General features: G+C 35.8%; 1 long non-coding RNA gene across 1 annotated transcript; it reads left to right on the forward strand.

Annotated features, from left to right (window-relative positions):
• Positions 1-3,277: 3,277 nt before the first annotated feature.
• On the forward strand, positions 3,278-17,625 carry LOC141729177 (uncharacterized). Its single transcript, XR_012580479.1, has 3 exons — positions 3,278-4,811; positions 12,940-13,055; positions 14,974-17,625. It is a non-coding gene; the product is annotated as an uncharacterized LOC141729177 (long non-coding RNA).
• The last annotated feature ends 507 nt before the right edge of the window (positions 17,626-18,132 follow it).

Here is an 18,132-nt window from a genome sequence, read left to right on the forward strand (position 1 = left end):
AATAATGTTGCCATGGTAATGCTTAAAGATTGCATTTGCTTTTATCTTGCACATTCAAATTCAGAAGTCAGTGGGGATGTCTCTAAGCTTATGAATTTTTTTAAAGATCAGACCTGAATCTATAAGTTTGAATCAAAGCACCTGTCAATAGCAACTATAATGGGTCACCTTATTTTCTTCTGCTTTCTCTTTCCTTCATCCCTTTAGAGAATTCATGAAAAGTTTCACACTTACAAGGCTAGTACACTTAAAGTTATCATCTAACAAATCTGTCATGTATAAATTAGATTGAATAGCAGCTGTATAATTTAAAGAAAATTCACTATTTAGATCAGAAGTCTTATATATAATGAATTAGAATTACATTCAGTTTCCTTAGACTACTGGAATTTATTGATTTTGCTAATCCATCTGATTATACATATAATTTCTTGTTAATGAATATTGCTAAAGTTTAATAGTAATTCAAATACGATACAGTGATCTTTTATCTAAGATATAAACCTGTTTGTGCAGGTTTGTGTTTCCTTGCACAAGCTTTGAAATGTTCTGATAAAATTTGTCAAGCATTCTTCACACTTTTGGAGAACTAAAAATCCAAAATCACATCTACAGCCGGCAGTACTGACCCCCTGAGATACACCAGGAGTCACAGGACACTCTGTGGGTGAACACAACCCTCTGGGACCTGCCACTCAGCTGTTTCTCCGTCCACTGCACTGCCCACTCATTCAGCCTGCACTTCCTGAGTTTGCTTATGAGCATGTTGAGGGAAATAGCACCAAAAGCCATGTGGAAATCAAAGTTAACATTGTCCTCATCACCTTGCAGGCATCCCAGGAGATTGCATAGGTCAAACAATATCTCTCCTTGCTGAATCCATGTTGACTACTCCTGTTAACCTTTTCCTCCCCGTGATAACATCCAGAATGAGCAGCTGTTCCGCCCCCTTCACCAGGGATTGAGGTGAGGATCGCTGTCCTGTAGTTTCTGGGATCCTCCTTTCTGCCCTTTTGAAGACTGAACTGACATTGCCTTTCCTACAGCTCTCAGGCACCTTTGCAGCTTTCCATGACCTTTCAAACATGATGGAGAGTGGCTTATTAATAGCACCCATGCATGTGTTCCATCGGGGCCCATGGATTTGACACTATCATGTTTGCCTAATTGATCTCCAGCCCTATCCTACTCTACAAAGGGAAATTCTTCCTTCCTCCAGAGGTTCCTGGTTTCATAGGGCAGGGACTCTTGAGGTCCAGACTTAGTGGTAAGGGCTCAGACTAGGAAGGCATCCAGTAACCACCTTCTCTGTGTCCATTGTCACCAGGACACCAACTTCATTCAGCAGTGGGTTGACATTTTCTCTAGTATTTCCTTTCTTACCAACACAATTGAATAAATCCTTCTGGTTGTCCTTGACATCCCTTGCCAGCCTTCATTTCAAATGGATCTTAGCCTTCTTTGTCCCATCACTGCATACTCTGACAACATTCCTATATTTCTTCAAAGTGGCCTGTCCCTTTTTCCACATTCTGTGTGGCTTCTTCTGTTGGAGTTTTGCCAGAGTCTTCTTTCTCATCTATGCAGGACTCCTGACCCCTGAGTTCTTACAGAAATACACAGATACTGAACTTGGAGGAAGTGAAGCCTGAATATTAATTTGCTCTCTTCCAGAGCCCAAACCTATGAAATTTCTCCAAGTAGGACCATCAAGAAAACAAAGTTATCTCTCCTGAATACTGGGGTTGTAATCCTGCTTACTGCCTTCTTGCATGCAGGATCCTGAACACCACCATCAAGTGTCACTGGGACCATGACTGCCTTCAACTTTCACATCCAAAATCAGTCCTTTTATGTTAGTACAAGGTCATATTAAGTTCAGATGGCTAGTAAAAATGTATTACCAAATCCAGGATTGCCTAGTGTAAATACTTGTCATGAACTACAAGTGTCTTTTGGTGGTTACTGCCTCTGTGGCTAGCCCTAGAGAACAACAGGAACCTTCAAGGTTTTCTTAAAAAATAAACTTCTAATTGAGATTTTCTGACTAAGTATTTCTACTGATTGATTTTGAGTAACTGCTGCTTTTTCTACATTGGCCAAGGTCGAGACTATATGCCTGAATATAAGAAAGTGGTGGCTCTTGGAAGCTAAAAATATGAGTATAAATTTCAGAGGTACCCAGGTGACTTAAAGTTTGTGTTCATAGACAGTTAATCCACAGAAAATGAGGGAAATAATTTATAGTACTACTTTCTTTCTGGGCAGATCAGAAAAGCACTTGTAGGTTGGACTCACAAAGGTTAGCTTTAGCCTAGCAAGGTAAATTTCCCAAGGCTTTTCTAAACTCAGAGGAAGGAGAAATCCTAATTTAGAGTGGAACTCAGCATGGGACCCCTCATCAAAAAATGACATTTTCCAGTCTTGGAGTTAGAATGAAGAAATTACTGAGGTGTAATCATGATGCACTAATTGAGGCATGAACAAAAGTATTTACAAATCTATGATTTATTTTCATCCAAAAAGGCTAATTCTTACTTAAAACTATCTCTTAAAATTTAAGTTGACATAATTTTCACTGATTATGCAGGAGATTTTGTATGTTGTTTTCATTGAGAAACTCTGACAGGCAATACTCAAATTTCTCCTTCACTATTGGGATTACTTGTAAAATATAGATGCTCCAGTTTCCACTCTTCACTTCTTCTAGGAAGAATGTACTATTCTTACTATACCAAGTTCAATCATTACTCTGTCACTGTAAGAGACTGAAATGTTAATGGTCAGTGACTCGATCAGCCATTTGCAAGAGCAGCAGGTGCTTTGCTGAGGATGAGCACAGTAACAGCCCAGGTGCAGAGGGTGTGAGCTCTAAAGATTAACCATGACAAAACAACATTTGTTTAGCAGAAGCTAGGTTTTGAGGTAGGTAAGGGAAAAGGCTCATAAGAAGCAGATCCCGCAGGGTGGGATAATGCTTTTCACCATGCCAGTGTCCCTTACACAAGTGGCTCAGTTGTAAAACTCTTCCCCTGCCTCACACTGTCAGCTGGGGAAGGTATTGGAACATTATTCATCCCTTCTGATGGGGCATAACTGCTTCAGCTACACTGACATGAGAGGCGGCTGTAGTTATCACATTTTAGATCTCTCATATACCATCAAAGATCCCCCAAAGCATGCTCAAACTGAATTCTGGGGGCTATCCATGGTCCTTACAGCTACAGTGCTGCAAACTCAGTGTAAAAATTCGCCCCCAGGGGAGATACCTGTGTGTTTTCACATAGCCTGAGCATATATTATTTGTGTTTCATAGGCTTTCCCCATGGCCAATGGATCAAGACTGCAACCGCCACTTTTGACCAACAGACATGGAAATTGCAATAATCAAGTCTTGTCACTATCCCCTGAGTGGTGACATCTTTCCACTTTTATCCTTTTCTTTCTATATTTTTTCTTGTTTTGTTTTCCTTATGCATTTTCTCAAGTAGGCTTTTATATTATTATAGTACTATAAATAATAATAACAACCATAATGGCTACATACCTCCTTTCCATTGCAACCAAATTGTTCTAAAATTAACCCTACACGTATACATATTTATAAACATTGATCATTTACTGTTGTTTCACTCTAATCTGCTCCAAGGAAAAAAAGAGATTTACAAGAACCTGAGTTCACCTTCAGGTGCACTTCTGTAATGGTCAGAAATAAAGAGATAGAAAGAAACATAGATATAATCCTGTAAAAAGAAGACAGAGTTACCCATCAAATCTGTAAAAGCAGAAACCTTGCTGCTTGGAAACACACAGATAAATAAATGACTGGGGATACTTACATTGCCAGCAGCTGAATTTATTGTGAACTTTGTCAGCGTAAATGTCGTTCATGTTTCAAATGGCATTGTCAATTTAATCAATTATAAAATATGCAGCCACTGTTAAAATGCCTAATTTTCAACATTTTGTGCTAAGTATATTGTTAAAAATCAATGTTTCTATCCCACGAAGTCCTTTAGACGGACAGGTGCCTTCTATCATTAGTTCTGCAATGAAAGTTTCTTTTTTCTTCCTTTGAAAGTGGCTATCCATCCAGTTCTCCAGTGAACAATCACTAGTTTGATCAGCACAAAAAATATTTTTGAAACCTTAATGTATTCTGCCCTTTCTGACAGCATAAATGGTAGCAGCTACAATTAGAGATAACAAGAAAAAATATGGTAGCAAAACCACTGCTCACATATCCCTTCTCAAATGAAACTTATCTCGAGAAACAAGCCCAGGGTGTCTTATATGCCAAGTAAACTCAAGCTGGGTGACTATTAATGATTTGACAAGCCATAAAGAAATAACATAAACACATCTTTATTATCTGCCATCTGTATGAAAAAGTTACAGCTATGTGATTAGAAGCTGTAACAACAGATACCTGTGGACATTTGACATTAAGAGACACTTAACAAACAGCTTATTAAAGCTTTTTTGCTAAGATGGATAAAGGCAAAGGCATTCATAATTAAGGCAACTGTTGTCCTTAATTATCCTCTAGCTGCTTGTGTGCTAGATGTCCTGAGGGACAAGAATCTAAAGATAGGTCATGTCAGATAGGCATATTACTCAGAAGAATACATTTAAAATTCATTTTTTCCTACCTTTGTACAAACTAAAGGATATCCAGTTTGGGCTAATTCTAGAAGACAGATATGTAGGGACCTTTTGCTTTTTTTGCAGGAATGTAACATACAGGTCAGTAAGAAATGGGCTTCTCCCATCACTGTCAAGTCGTATGGTGACTTCTACATTTAAAGCAGGTAAGCTCCCTAAGCAGAATAACTTTCCTCAAACTGTCATTATTTTCAAAGTGGATCTGATCTTCTTGTCAAGCACAAGAGCATTACAGATTGATGGCATTTAAAATACAAATGGGAGAAAGGTTTGTGTCTGTTCTTTGGAAAAATTAACCCCTTATCACCCTCCCCCAAAGAGCTAGTGAATGCCCTCCAAGTATGCTTTGCTAATCTCCCCAATTTGAGATGCACAGGGACTTTAAATACCTAAATCTAGAAGAATAAGGAGATTGTTATGCAGCTGATCTCCAGCTATCCCTTTCCTGTGCCCATTAACTGGTTTGGCTACTATTTAACTTCCAGAAAGCCAATCTTAATGGGAAACAATCAAGACAGAAATAGGAAATCTATCACTTCCTCTGATAATTGTTTTTCCACTCATTAATCAGTATTAAAACTCTGTGTGTTTGCATATTGGATTTGTCTGGTTTTAGCTTCCAGACATTGGGTTTTGCCTTTCTTTCTCTTATAACTCACCAAGTGTCTTAACAGAGATTTTCTCTGTAGGACATTGTGAAGCCACTCACATTAACTGTCATTAACTTTCTTTTGCATAAAGCATAGTGATTGAATAATTTCTATCTCCCTCAGGATGACATTTTCTTTAGCCTTTGAATACTTTTCTGCACCTATTGTGATTTCTGAGTACTGTTTTTGTGTAGCGTGAACCCCTATTGCTACTCATTATGCTTGTGTTGATCTTTTCATTACTTAAGAAGTGAAAATCACTTTTCTGTTGTTGCTTTGTAATCCCAGTTGTATTTCTTCTTTCAAAACCATTTAAAGATGTGTTTAAAGAATATGTTTTTACATTTTTTCAGTACATATTCAGCATTTCATATTTTCAGTATGTACTTTTGTTGGTAGCTGAAAAAAACTGCATTCAGTGTGATTGAACCTTGTTTATCACTGTAGGAATATTGCCCTGTCCTTTGTACTTTGTCCCTACCACTATTTATGATGTGACCACCCTTTGTGTTACCTGCACAGTTATATGTAATAACTGTTCTGTTAATTCATTGAGTGTACTTCAAAGGCAGTAGAATACCTTTGTGTTGTGCCCTTCTGTCTCACTTTTAATTAATATTTCTCCACAGGTACATGTTTCCTAAACATCTATGTGCTCTCACAAAGCTGTGCAGCACTAAAATTTTAGTTAGAACTATTAGGTTCATATTTAAACAAGGTGAAGCATTTACAATAGATAAAATAATTTTTTTGGAAGTTTTGTGTTTTCAAGACTTCTATCTTTCCTCTTTCCCTATTGGCATAACTCTCTAAGCCACCTGTTTCTTCCTCTGTCCCTTCCTGTATCTCTTTTGGCTGATCCTGGCAGCCGAAATCACACAGGTACCAGGCTAATGATGGTGAGAGCCATTCCACCTCTATCAGACAGAAGTGCTCTTCCATTCTCTTAGTCAGTTTTTTTTTTGATATCTAATCATAAAGAAAATAGTTCCTCCTTTCCTTTAGTAAGCTTGTACTAATCATGCTTTCTTTTCTGTAAGACCAGATGAAAGAAGCTGGGCCCTCTGCTTTTCTTTGTCTCTGTCCCTAGGCAGTCCCCAACAGACTTCTGTCCTTTTCATGATCTTCAAATGCTGCTTCTCTTTCACATTAAAATATTTTGTCTAGCTCCTCAATTTTCTCTTTCCACAACACTCTCATTATCATCCTTCTTTCAGCCTCTCCCATTACACCTTTTTATGTTCCCTTAGATTTCTCAGTAGGCTAGACATAAATGCTTCCCTCAGCAGGATTTGGGGTAGATGTTCCTCCCTGTGTCCATACATTTACTGCTCCAAACGATGAGTTGATTTCTCATCTAGGAAGGTAAAGTTAAAAGCCCTACAATGAGTAATGCCCTACTCCCATCAACCTCCACTACTAAATCACAATTTCCTTTTGGTGAGATTGAGGAGATGGGAGACAGCCCTGCAGATGGGAGAAATTTGTGACTACTGCATTCAGCAGGTAATTATTACCAAGCTCAAAGTCACTTTAATGCTTTTTCTTACGCGTCTGAGATTAATTAGTTTATTATAGTGATCTAGGAAGGTTCTAGCAGAAGAATGTCTTTTTCTTATCTGCAAACTTCTGAAGAAGATGACTACTAATATGACTCCTTTGTTCTTGCTCCTTCTTTCTTCACTGCTAATACCTACAGCTAATTCCTTTCTTCTTTTACCTCAGGAAGGCTAGAGTGGGGAAAAATGGAGGGAACAGACTGTTTAGTAACTCCAGATGATAAAATGCAAGAACACATCAAAGAGTTTTATGTGTTTGCACATATTTGTCCCCAATTCCTTATGAAATTTCCTTTACTTGGGGCAGTCAGTGACTTCCTAAATTCACCACAAAACTTGATTTGGATCTTGGTTAAACTGATCTAAACAAGAATTGCATTTCATGGCATTAAATTAGGGGAAACTTTGGGTGACTGACATTACAATTAGACTTTTATATTGTACTACTTCTAATTTTCTGGTAAACTGGTTAGAAGAACTTCCTCAGAATTTCTGTAATCCTGAGAAAATCTGCAGTTGCTACTGAAACGTAATTATTTTGGGAAATTTTACTCTGTGTGTTTGATGTGATATGACTGTTCTGACAACATTCTATTTTGTGTAGGTTCTTTGTGACTTTACCCCAGGATACCATGAACCTACGTAACTTTAATTGAATTAACAAACATATCATTCAAAATACTGTTGTGCAAATAAAGTTTCTTTTTTCTCTTGTATTATTTTTCAGTCTATAAGGTTAGAGGGTCCTTTTCTGGAGTAAATAAAGATTCCTAGTGCCAGGCAGGACATCAGTAGTTTTGCTATTTGGATGTGTAATGCATTTGAACTGATTTCCATTTGCCTGTATTTGAGTCATTTGTGCTCATGTGCAAAAATTAAATTAAAGCCAAATACTGTGTTCTACAGACCAGCATGATTAAAGGCAATACATATACTCAAAGATATTAATCTTAATATGAAACACAGATTTAATTTCTGTGCTTTTGTTCAAACTTACAATCTTGACATCTCAGATGTGCCTCCAAAACTTAGATGTGCCTTTCAATAACTTTTTCCTCAACAGGTTTTATTTTGCTATCTGAGAATATTTCTGATCACTCACAGAGCTACTCCATTGTGACATCAATGGTATTTTCATCTCTCCATTCTAAGGCCAGTAGTATTTCTTTAAGTAGTTAGTGGCATGTTTTTTTTCCTGCTGGAGAAAAGCCAAGAAGAGAGTTTGCAATGTAATTTTTCTTCTGAATCACACTTTAGATAAATGCCTAGAATATTATTAAATTTTCTGTGAAGAATAGATTTTCCTTCAGATGTTGAATTCAGTTGTTATGAATTCATTTATGATTAGATTTAATATGTCTAGCACTATAAAAGTAAAAATTCATACAATATGAAAGAAAATAATCTTAATCTGAAGCTTTGCTTTAAGAAAATCAATGTCTAGAGAACTCTCTACCCCTTTTATAAAAAAGAAACATTCTGATACTGCATTTGAGGTAGTATTAGGAATAATATGCTCCAGACAATTGAAGACATTAAATAAAACCAGGTTAAAAATCAGTATTATTCCACCAATGTAAAATTCTTCAACTAATCACCATCATTGTAATAAAACTCGCAGTGTGTAATCCTTAAAACAAGTCCATATTCAGCCTTTGCTCTGGAGTCAAGATTGAAAATATCTTGTAAAGTTGATTAAAAATATATATATATATTTTATTTTCTGTACTTTTGTCAAAAACTGTGGCTGAATTTGATTAAAGTATTTGTTTTTCCTCATATTGAGCTAATATGTTTGGTATCTCAGACCTTGTATACCTCAAAGAAATCTTTTCTGATTTTTTCCACTTTGTAACAATTCATTTCAGGTGATATATTTATGATCACAATATGTATCTTCATTTCTGAGCTGTAATTTGTCATTTTATGAAAGCATTCTTGTCCCAAATTTCATATTCAGCAAGATCAGCTTATCAGGGTTATGAGATTACTGCATTAAAGCTACTTGCTTTCAGAACCTGAAAGTCTCCATCCTTCATAGTTAGCTTTAATTAAAAAAAAATAGGAAATTCTACTTGGACTCACTTGGTAGTCAAAGTAATTTCTAATAACAGGAAAAACTTTTAATGTTCTTTGATTACAAAGTGCTAGCCATAGAGCCTGCCCTTTCTGTTCTAGCAGAACCTAAATATTTTCTGTAATTTTGAAAGATTTTTAATGACTGAGAGAAATTATTGTGTAACAGAAGATCCAGTTTTCAAGAGCAAATTTTAACTTATGTACAATGAACTTTGCTGTCTTAAGCAGATCGTTACTTGGACAATTAGCTTGAAGCAAAGTAATTCTCCTTTGGCATTGATTTGTGGATAGAACAACCTGCTCACCTCATTTGCAACCAATGACATTCTGCCAAATTTCAAGCCATTTATTTTTAACACACCTTCTCCTAATACATTTACTATGTTGCTACTTTTAAAGTAATCAACCATCACAGTAAGTAATATTATTACTTATTCAGCTGTACTTAAATAAAATATGCTGGAAATATTTTTATATCTATGTACTACAACAACAGCAATTATAGGAATTAATTTCTTAAAAATTTTTGGGGGTTTTCCACTGATAGGATAAGGGCCATTTCAGAATATACAGCTAAAATAATGGTACTTCCAAATGTAAAGAGAAAAATCTAATCCTCTTTCCTGTGCCTAAGAAGAGCTGAGTTAACATTAAAACACAAGCTTTGACTTGTCCGAGCTCTGTAACAGTCTGCTGAGGTATAGGAGAAAAAGCTTGAGATCCATGCAACAGGCCTAGTTTCTGGAGAAAATCTCACTAAAATTACCATTTTCCCATTAAAAATGTCAGATTCAATAACCAGTTTAACTGGTACCAAAACAGTATAAAGAAAATGGCAGTTCTAGGGCTGTGATTCATAAGCAGTTTGGAATCCTCCTTAATTTAAACTATAAAGAGTGATACTTCAGATGAGGCTGTATAGTTACTTGCCATGTACAAATGCTGCTCAGAGGGAGTACTAAAGATGAATAAACCAATGGCACTTTTTGCTGGCTGAGGCCCTTCCCTCAGATGAGCAGAGGCCAAGCTCAATCTCTTCAAATTCTATTTAATTGTCCATACAAGAGGCTGTTTCAAAGGGAAAAAAATCTTCACACTTTAGTATCTTTATTAGTATTTCCATATCCCTAACTTAACTGCAAAGAAATTTTTGAAAAGTTTTGTACCAAGAAAAATCTTCCAACTAAGCCCAGTGGTGGTTTCTGCCAGAGAATGATGAGTTCATAAAGTAACTCTTCTCTTAATAAGGAGGAGCAGGGAACAGATTTCTCCATAAATCACTATTGCCATCAATACTTTTATTTTTTTAATTAAAAACAGTATTGTGGCTCATGAGTTACTAGTGCTATTTGACCTTATGTTTGACACAGAAAGTGGTCCAATGATCATCATACTTTATTTGCTACATCGGGAATTGCTCTGCACAAGACCATGAGTCCCAGTAGCAGTATATTTTGTTAATTGATTTTAGCTGTGCAAAATAGAATATTCTCCAGTGCTATCTGCTCAGACTTTTGGCATCAGGGCAGAATCTGGGCCTTTTATTTTTTTTTTAACAGGCTCAATAATATAATGAGATTCATGGACAGTGTTGCCATATGTCCTGCGGAAGCTAGACTGTGATTCACTGCAATACCTACAAAAATGTCAAAGCAATTTTCTGGAGCTAACTTACTTTTCCCAGAAGTCTAAGAACCTGTTCTATTAGGTTCTTTACATCACTTCACAAATCTGAAAATTTTCCAGTGGTGTATTTTTCTCAATGACTAACATCTGTCTCAGCATTTCTTCCTATGTCTTTTCTGTAGGAGAGAGGGAAAAGTGTGGTCAGTGGACTGTTTCTGGGAGGCTGACTTTTTTTACTGTTAGTCCAAAGTACCTGTATTCATGTTTCTACATTATTGGAGGCAAGGACAAAATTATCGTTGCATGTAAGATTAAAAGGTGGTGGTATCTTTTTGTTTGATATAGATTTTCTACAGCATTAGAAAGTATTCCAAGGAAGGAGTCTCCATATATATAGGTGTACTGTACTGCTTCAATTTATCTGACAACCCATTACTATTGGTTATCTCATAACTTTAAACAATCTGTTTAAAACTTTAAACTTTAAACTTTAAACAATTTGTAAGCCATCCTTTAGATGTCATGGGCTCGGATCATTGAATATTCTGATTCCTGTTTTTTATTTTGTTGGTGGATGGATTTGTTTAATTATATCAATTGTATGGCAAGTATGAAATTTTAGGAGAAGAAAGGGCAAAGAAGTCACCCAAACTTTATGGTCTCATTTAAACACTAGTATTGATTCCTGAAGCACATTTAGCACTTTCCCTAATTGTGCTGTGTACTCAGTGTGATTCAAATTAGTGCAGTGTTGATAATTTCATGGGGAACAAAAAAAAAAAAACAAAAACAAAAAAAAACCCCACCAAAATTCCTAAATGAACAAAAAGAAAAAAAAATCACAAATAGAAGTTTAGTTTGGTCTTATTTCTAATCTTCAAGTCCTGCCATCTTTAAGTTATATATGGGTTGCCTTAAGTGATGTTCAGTAATTAAACTGAGATCCAAGACAGGAATGGGAAATGTAATGTTCAAGTAAAGATAAAAATAAAGGAGAAACGTTATTGTTCTTGTAATTTCATTTTATTGACTCCTGCTTTATTTTGCCCTGTAAACCTAAAGCAAAACTTATGGACAAATTTAACTTTTAAAATATTAAAGTCTGAATTTCTGCTCTTCAATTGACATCATACATGGGAATTTTAAAAAGTGCTTTAACACTCTGCTTGACTGTAAATGTCAGAATGAACTGTGTCGTCACATGATTTAGAGAGGAATGTTTCAGACAGTACAATGAACCAAATTTTCTTAGGATTCATGTCCAAGCCCTCTATGTCCTCACAAAGACAAACTTTCTTTAGGATCAATCATTCAAAGTAACATAACTGTGAATGTCTCCTCAGGTCCAAGATTTTTGAAATGGTCTCAGTGAAACCAGGCATTTAACAACAATATGTTGCTGTGCTAAATCATATGCTAGATGATTTATCTCCAAGACACTACCCAGAGTAGTCAAAAAGAAATAACCAAGTCTAAATGGATCTGAAACACCAGAAACTCAAGCCTACTTTATAAGGCCACCATATATTAATGGACCTTTGAGGAAATCCAAGGAAACCAAATTCTAAATCTCTTTGAAATCACTCTATTAATTAAAATAGATTACAACTTCAATACCTAAGTCTCCTTTCTTCCTAAATCTAGATGATTGATCAGGAAATTATGAAGGGTCTCTCAGATTAAAATCGCTATAACTCTAGTTAGTTGTAAAGTCTTTGCTTCAGCTCTTGCTTCCATATGGTATTATTTTTGTCTTTTTCTTGGTTAGCTTTTATCTTTTGTACAAAGAGGTTCTGCAGAGCCAGAATTAGGTTAAACCCCATTAATGACGATGTATCTAGAGCAGTTAGCCAGTTGGAACAAGTTCAGTGTTGGAACACTGTTTTTTACAATGACTAAGAGCTGGCATGCCAGGAATTACTCTGCGTGGAACTGAGATTCTCTTGGCAGCTTGCCCAGGTGCTCCAGCACCTCACTGCAGAAAGAAAACATCTCAGCTTTACGTGGATCTTTCCTGTACATTTTGGGCATGACCACACTGCCCAGAATGGCACTGTATGCAAATGTATTATTTCTGATGTTTTTAAAAGACATTTCTAGGGCTAGCTAAAGCTATCACACTCATAGGAGAGAAATGCTTTTCTCTTATCCAGTTATCTTGAAATCACTCTTAATTCAAACTGCCTTCAAGGTAATATGCATCACAAAAATATTAAGATTGCAATAGCTGAATAGATAGACTTGCTACAAACATTTATAAAAGTCAGAGGTGGAGGAATGAAAATTCTCACTCCTTTATCCATGGGACCTCACAAAGTCTTTTCTACTTCCATTTCATTAAGTTTTCTTTTCTTCTGCAGGCCTTAGATCTCTGATTGTGTCCTGTAAGAAATTTCTTGAAGTATACGGCAACCCTAAATATAAAAAAACAACTTTGTGTTTACACAAAAAGATCTCATTCTTGAAATCCATTCAGGTAAGTTAATCTTTCTCCATGAAACTTTTTAATTTCTGTCTTATTAACAAGGGACTTTTGTCATTCCTTCCCACTAGTGTCAGTTCTTATCCTCATAGGCTTGAGTATTTTTCTAAAGCCAGATATCGTTTCCTGTGTGTGACTGATGAATGAGCAACCTTTTATCTCAGAAGGGATCAATTCCCTTCTTTGATAACTCTAGATGTATCTTTCAGTGTGAAGTGTCTTTTCTGCTGAATCTTATATTTTATAGTGGTCTGTACTTTAATGAAAATACATGACACAGAAATCTAAATGGGTGAATGGATATAGCTCATTAATCAATTTTAATTAAAAAACAGGCAATATGGTAGGCAGCCTGTTCAGAATGGCTTGAGGTGATTAATCTGGAAAATTTTCTTCTAAAGCCACTATAAAAGGTCTTTAATCTCTTTGCCATTCCCTCTTTCCACTTACACTCACTAGCACTGGGCTTTTGTAAAGGGTATCTGGAATTCTACAGAAAAAGCCCTAAATAAGAGATTCCTGGAGATCTGGAGGAATGGGCTATTTTGGGGGAAAGGAACCTTAGGTAAGGCCTCTCCCTGTGAGCAAAGACTTTGTCTAAGGGCTCTGTCTTAATTTGTGCTTCTCTGTGAGGGGATTCTGCACCAAGTTTTGAGTTTGAACACCCAGATCATAATGGAAGTAGCACTGAAACCACACTATAAATTCAATTGGTCCAGACTGGAGAATAATTTTCCTTATCCTTGTCTTCATCTGTAGAAACAGATGCAAAGTCATAGGAACCCACTCACAAGTTATTGTTTGGGAATGGACATGCTGTTGTTGATCAAGGTCATTTTAAAGAAGCCAGCAAAGAGAGCCTCCATTTGCTCACCACTGAGGGAATTTAAGGGTCCAGTATTCACATATTCAGCAGGAAAAGGCTCTCACATACTGTAACTGGATACTTACAGTTCAAGTGTGAATATAGGAATATATTTGACAAAGTGTTTGATGTCTTGACTGGTATTTTGAATTTTCTCTTTTCCTCATTTCCCATGCATTACAGATTTTAAACCCTGATTTTATATATTATTCGTTAGGTTGTGGGTTTTTGTGAGATTCTTTTACTCACTAACTTAAAAAGTTGCCATAGTTAAATTGCTTTTTGTTCAGAATTCTCAAATGAGGCCAAGTGCTTGAAAAATAAGCCTCCTACAAAGGATTTAGTTTAATTAACAGAGTCAGATATGAGAACACTGGAGTGATGAAGCCTACTGGTTAAACTGGTGCATCCATTAGCCTGTGGATTTCCAGAAGTCATTTGTATCCTCAAGAAATTTGTGTCCTCATCACAGATGACTTTGGAAAGGGATACTTGGATTTCAGTTTGCTGTTTTATATGGTAAGAAAATAGATTCTGGTTTTAAAATATATTGAAGGCAACTGGTCCATACTATGGGTAGAAAATCAGTTTGACTTTTCTTGGCACTTGGAGAAGATAGTTTGTAAAACAGTTTTTAAAATAGTTTAGCAATTAAAAGGAAATGGTGCAATTTAAATATATTTTAAATCAATACCAATATGTACCTTTGCATTTGATGTTTCTATAAAAGTATATCAATAATTATTTTAGGTTTTGTTGGTTTTATTTTCTTAGGTATGGGGAAGCAGCTTGATATTTTTACAGTTTTTATAGAGCAAAGCCCTCTGCTTCTGTTTCCTTAGTGAATAATTTCTCCTTGGGAAAAAAAATTATCAGTTTTCTTTAATCAGTTTAGCTGAATTTTATTCCTTTGCCTAGCCTGCCTTGGTATGTGTACTATCTCAGTACATATGTCTTAAATATTTTCTGTTTGTTATTCTTTTACTTGGCATTAAATACTGAATATTTTATTCTACTCTTTTCTTTTCTACTTTAATCTGTGAACAGAAACAAGCTGGAATGATTTAAAGTGGACTATGACTTGTGTTGGGAAAGCACCTAAGGAAGGGGAAGCTGCATTCAGTGAAAATTCTCTGTGTCTTACTGATGGAGTCACATCTTATTGGGGCTATCTGGCTCTGATCATTCAAGTGACTGAAACACGAAGCAGTGTTTGAGTAACTTGGTTTCTCAAAAATCAGGTTAATAAGGCTCTGGAATTTGTTCTCTTGCCAGGTGTGAGGGGTTGATTTTGTCTGGATGCCAGGTGTCCACCAAGCTACTCTATCACTTCCCCTTCTCCTGTGGTCAGGGGAGAGAAAACAAGACAGAAGAAAACTTGTAGATCAAGAAAGGCAGTTTACTAGAGCAAAAATTGAAAGTTGTACATGCACATGCAAGGAGAAAAATGTAGAATTCATTCTCTACTTCCCATACACAGGCAATGCCCAGCACCACCAGGAATCAGGACTTCAGCTATGGCAAACTCTGCCCCAGCTCCAGTCATGGACAAGGCTGGCCAGCTGCTCACCCTTGTGCTCAGTCATCAGCCCCAGCACGGCTGAGATCCCTCTGGCAGGGCAGAGTCTCCATCACTTCTGATTGAAAATGGTGTTCCCAGCTACTGAAACCTTTTACGTTTCAGCTTGGGAAGGAAGAGATTTTTCTTACTCTGATAATGTAATATTACATTATACATTTGTCTGATTTAATTTCTTGCATAATGATGCTTTTTAAAAAAATCCATATTTGTTGAAGCCTTTTAATAATTTAACATCTTTCAAAATTCACTTTATTATTTTTGTATTCTGTTATCAATTGTTTAGTGAATAAACTTGTAAATATTGTCATGTAATTGATGCCTGCATATACTTTTAATAGTGAAGCTCTTCCATGTCTTGATTTGTCAGTAGAGGACTTATTTCCTATGCAGCCATGAAATGCATGTAGCCAAGGTTATTCTTTCCACTTGAAAATACCAAGCTTTGATACAGTTGCTGGAGCTAGGAGACTTCTTAATTTTCTTCATGACTGCTCTTTATGTCCCACATCATAACCATAATATGTTTATCTAAGGGCTAATTGGTTTTCACTTTCTTAGCAGCAATGTATGCATTCAAGACATAGACCATTTTCTACATAAATTGCTTTAGCAATATTGTGTATTGCTGAGTTACACCAGTATACACTCAAATTCTACATGCCTAGAAAAATTGAAACTCTGAGGAAAACAAATATGTACTTTATCTAGGCATTCTTTATACTTGAAAACTGAAAATGGTTACTCTGCTAAATTTCATTTGCATCTCTATGTATTTGTTGTATATTGGATGGCAAATGCATTCACACACAGAGATCTGCAAACTGAGAGGCACAGTTCTTACCCCTATTAACAAAGTTTGAAAGCAGAGGAATCCCAAAAACTAGGACAAAGGTTTTTTCTGAATTTGTAGATGGAAACTGAAGAACAGTGAAACTGTTACTTGTTCAACAGTTCTTTTAGACCACAAACACACCAGCTACAAGCTTCCTTAGGGTACATCCCTGGAGCTGTACGGGACATGGCAGGAACAGACAAGAGAAATGGTCCTCACACTATAGTGAGGAATTGAAGACAGAACAGAAGAAACAAGAAGGGACAGAAAGAGGAGCATTCTGTATTCTGAGTTTTCTACCAGATTTTGAAATCTCTTGGGTGTAAAGACAGGAAATTACAGTTTGAACTTCCTCACCTGATTTGGGAATTGCCAGGAAAAGAGCTACTGAAGGTGACAAATGTCATTGTAGATTGAAAACTTCGTCAGAGGTAGCACCAAATATGTAGCACAAGAGGGAAATTGTATCAAAACAAGAAAACCTTGATTTGAAAAAATGAGAAAAAGAAGGAAAAAAACCTCTGAAAGATCAGAAAAGAAAGAATTTGTGCTGGTGATGAAACTTTTCTGCTGCTGAAGTGTATGCTTGTGAAGATGTACTGTCTTCCCCTTCAAGAAATGCACCTTCAAAAAATGCTGCACAAGTGCAAATGAATATTTGTCTAATACACTAAAAGAAAAAGGCAAGATGTCCAGGAGCAATGTTCATAACAGTGCTCATAAGGTTATAAAAGCATTTTATTTTCATACAATTCCTACCAAGAAGCTAATGTTTTCCTGAGGGAAGAAACTTAAGCTGGGTGATAGCCTTCTTAGCAGACACTCATAAGACAAAGACTGACCCGGGGTTCCTGTGAAATCTCTGAAACTTTGTGTTGAGGATATTACCCAAAGACATGTGTGTATACTGCTAAAAGCATATGTCTCAAGATTAAATGGAGTTGTATTGCACCATTTCTCAATAACAAAATGAAATATATGGCTTATGTACTAACAGCCAAAGAAGAATAAAATAAATTTGCATGGAAAGGTAGGTAGCAGAATGTGAATTGTCTCCATGGCACTAAAGATTTAGGCTCAAAAGTCTGATTAACAGTAATATTTTATGGATTTAATTATGGATTTAATTTTTAATTATGGATTTAGTTTCTAGCAAATAATTTTGCTTCTTGCTGTGGCTTTGTTTTTTGCCAGGTGGTCACTTTCTTAATACATTTGAAGAGTGAAAATAACTACCTAAGATGTTTAGATAGAAATACACAGTTCTATTAAAGGAAAAAAAAAATCTCTAGTACACAAAAAAAAAGAAACAGATATACAGGAAAAATAGAGGAAAAAAATAAATTTTAAAATAAAAAAAAATAATTATTTGCTAATAGAAATAAAGTCATTAAAATGAATATTATCTGGTTTAATAAAATGAAATAATCTGCAAAAATGATAATTTAAGCCTTTGTCTTGAATTCTGTTCAGCTATAATTGCCAGAGTAAAAAATACAAACCAACCAAACAAACAAAAAATAGAAGTATTAGCATGAGTCAAGGTTCTTACACACATTATTTTGTTTCTGGAGTGTTTGTGCATATCAATCTGTTATTCCATATTTAAATAGTTCTGTCTTTTTAGTGCTCTATTACTTTTCATTATCATTTAACTTTGTTATCTCTTTTGAACTGAATTATTTTTCCTCCAATGATCAGTAAAAATGTATCTGCATTATTCATGGAGTTTATTATTTTAAAAAACTTCCCTGTGTTTAACTCTTGTTTGCACACTACAAACACAAACTAA

Source organism: Zonotrichia albicollis, chromosome 5, assembly GCF_047830755.1.
Source record: "Zonotrichia albicollis isolate bZonAlb1 chromosome 5, bZonAlb1.hap1, whole genome shotgun sequence".
In the NCBI taxonomy this organism is placed as follows: Eukaryota; Metazoa; Chordata; class Aves; order Passeriformes; family Passerellidae; genus Zonotrichia; species Zonotrichia albicollis.